General features: G+C 41.8%; 1 pseudogene; it reads left to right on the forward strand.

Annotated features, from left to right (window-relative positions):
* The first annotated feature begins 2,654 nt into the window (after positions 1-2,654).
* LOC104871683 lies at positions 2,655-3,183 on the forward strand (annotated as a pseudogene).
* Positions 3,184-3,427: the final 244 nt, after the last annotated feature.

Consider the following 3,427-nt stretch of genomic DNA (forward strand, 5'->3'; position numbering starts at 1 on the left):
ATATATATATATATATATTGGCTTCTATTGTTTCTGGGTATAAACAATAGTTGAGAAAACTACCAAGTCTTTGGCAGCAAATGGATTACAGAACACCTCTACTCAGAATTCATCCTGAAGGTGACAGAAATGTTTCTGGTGAGGTTTACATTTCTGATTCATGACACCTGAGTCAACACCAGTGAACAAGGAATTACAGTATAGAGATTACCCATTGGTAACAAAGGGGCCAAAACACTTACCAGTAAAATTCCTCTGTCAAACCCATGCTGCCCAGCATGTATTGAGCAGTCATAAGGCAATATATCAACAGGGACCAAAACTGACACACAATAAAAGCAAATCTTTGCTGTAAGACCCATACATTCGTTCTTCCCAATGATCCCTGACTCATTTTCTCTGAAAGTTATTACATGTGGGTATCCTCCTCTAAAGCTAAAAAGCCTTCTGAGAGGTCAAAGGAAATGGCTTTTTCAAATTGCACCTTTGAACGTATAACTTTAGACACAATATATATGCTCCTAGAAAGTCTATAAGGAGCTAGATGATCCAGGAAAGGACATTTTTGAGATAGTCACATTTTTCCCTAGACCCTTTTTCCACATCCTCAAACCCTTATAAGAATCCCACCCTCTCACCCTGATGGCATGATTCCTCTCTTGGAAACTCACCTGCTGTCATTCTTGACAGTGTATTCTTTTCTCTTACACCTTGATAAATCATTTTACCAACTGCTCCATTAGCCCTGTGTACTCTATATTATATGGTATTTGGGTAGCTCATACTGGGACCCCCTCCACTCTGGTACTTGTGCGTGGTTGGAAGATCAGCCTATTTGCCTCTGAAGGACACTGGTTTGGGCGACTCCTTGTTGGGCTGTGCTCTGGGCTGTGACTCTGACTGCTATCACCCATCTGGGTATGAGCTAAAGAGTTCCTTTCTGCTTCTTTCAGAAAGATTTACTTCTCATTTGCAATCAATGGACATTTGCCAGGGCTACTCTCTGGTGGGACCTGAAGGTAGCAGAAAAAGAGGACAGGCTGCTATAGTTCACAAGGGTAAGAGACTACTTTTCTTCCTCTGCCTTACTCTTGGAACACTGTGGAATCAGCAGTGAAAGCTCATCCAGCACAAGACTGTGTATTTTGTGAGGATTCACCCTTAACTGTTTCACTGCCCTCTGCTGATCCTTCACTGTTCCTGACTTCTAGCTTTATTCTTTCTACTGAGCTTCCTGATCTGGAAGACTCACGACTGACCAACTTTTCCATATGGCCGGGATGATAGGTTTCTTCCTTCCCTTTGTGGCCATTCAGTGCATAAGATCAGTGTACGAGTTCCTCTCTGGTTTAGTCTAATCTGACAACTTTAAAAAAGTGGCCTGTGCACCACTGCTGGACATTTCACTCTTGAAAGTCAGAGATATATTTTAGGGGAATATTCCAGACAAAGGTATACCTCAAGTCCTCCAGGATGGGATGTCTGTCACACTTAAAGGACACCTTCTGGGTGGATACCAAATCACCCCAGGGCCTAACAATGAGTCCTGCACTCTGGATCCCTTTTGACTCACCCTTGGTCTATATTCTTTCAATTAAAAATGTTTTTATTAATTAAGTTTATTTGGTTCTTTTTAGGTATAAAATATGATGACTTTCATCATTGGGAATTTGTACCTTTACATGATATACCTTGGTTCTTAATTTTTCCCCATATCCCTGTCCTCCCTCCAACCCCTCCATCTCTCCCTATTTACAAAGACTTTGTTCCCATATTCTTAAGAATTGGTACAATTTAATCTTCAAGCTCTCAAGAACTAACATCTCATTCTCCTCCACAACACTTCCTGGCCTCAATGTAAACTCTTGAATCAGAAACTTCAGTCCCTCAATGGAACTCTAAATTATAACACCATATTACAATTGGACATATTTTGTCATAAAAAAGGCAAAGGCAAAGATTCTGAGGTTATATTCAGGTCTTTATTGCTCTTTCATAGGAACTGCAACTAAGAGAAAGATGCTCTGTGTGTCATTACAATTGAAGAAGAGGGAGATAAAGTAGGTGCAGTAATTGCCAGAGAGGTTACAAAGGGGGAGGTGGAAACAAAGTTGTCAGGAGGAGGATGGGAAGCTCATGGCAGAGAGGCTAGGAAGTGAGTAGGAGCTGCTCAAGAGTGCCCAAAGGATGGGTCATCAAGAATGTCATTTGGGTCTGGGTTTAAGAGTGAGGAAAAACAGAACGAAGACTTAGAAACTCTCCAGCCATTCCCAGTCCTATCCTTATACACTCTCTCCTTCACTAATGTTATATAATATATAATAATTATATATGTAATTTTGGGGATGACTAAAAGGTGCTACCACCTCTTCAGAAAACCTCCTTTCTCTCCTTGAAGTGTCCGGTAATGAACAACGCATTATCCAAGTTCATGTCCCTTTTCCCCTGTCAAACTTTTCACAGATACAATCTAAAACAGGCTCTTTTAATCAAGACCCAATCAGGCTGCTGAGATGAAAGCTTCACTGGGGCAGTCTCTGAATATCATGGGAAGACAGACGCTGGTGCTTTTGATTGTCCCTGGTCCTCACATCTCCAAAAAGAAACAAGATCTCAATAAGCTCTATGAGCTGAAGTCCAAAGCTCAGCAGATTATGAACCAATTTGGCCTCTTATCACTTACCAAGCTCTCCAATTTTTCATCCATAAAACCAGAACCAGCCAGCACCCCTCCACAGGTCTCCATGCCCAATAATACCATTGTAGTAAAGATACCAGGCACTCCTGGGACAAGACGTCATCTTAGGCCTGAGAACAATCAGGTTTTGACCAAGAAGAAGTTACAGGACTTAGTAAGAGAAGTGGATCCTAATGAACAGCTGGATGAAGGTGCGGAGGAGATGTTGCTGCAAATATCGCTGATGACTTCATCAAGAGTGTAGTGACTGCCGCCTGCCGCTTGCTCAGCATCACAAGTTTAGCACCCTGGAGGTGAAGAACGTCCAGCTGCACCTAGAGTGCCAGTGGGACACGTGGATCCCAAGATTTGGCCCTGAAAATATCTGGCCCTACAAAAGAGCTTGCACCTCAGAAGCACATAAGCAGAGAATGGCATTGATCTGGAAAACAACCAAGAAATAACACACAGAAAGGTCAGGGTATGGACCTATCCAATATATTTGGAGATACTTTAGCCGACACCTCAGCTATCTCATCCTTGGAGTTTTTTAATGCTTTACAGAGAAGTATATATATGTTTATCAACAGGGCAGCAATATCTATAATGACTGAGAGGGTCCACCAAAAGAATAAAGCCTCCTACCCAAACTTCCAGTCCCTTTTCCCTGCCATCTCAAAGAGGAGCAGTATATCTTCCAGAGAAGATTTTATTTGTGGCTTATTATACAAGTGATTGAATATGGGACAA

Source organism: Fukomys damarensis, unplaced genomic scaffold (assembly GCF_012274545.1).
Source record: "Fukomys damarensis isolate Sample0158 unplaced genomic scaffold, DMR_v1.0_HiC HiC_scaffold_17, whole genome shotgun sequence".
NCBI classification, from domain to species: domain Eukaryota; kingdom Metazoa; phylum Chordata; class Mammalia; order Rodentia; family Bathyergidae; genus Fukomys; species Fukomys damarensis.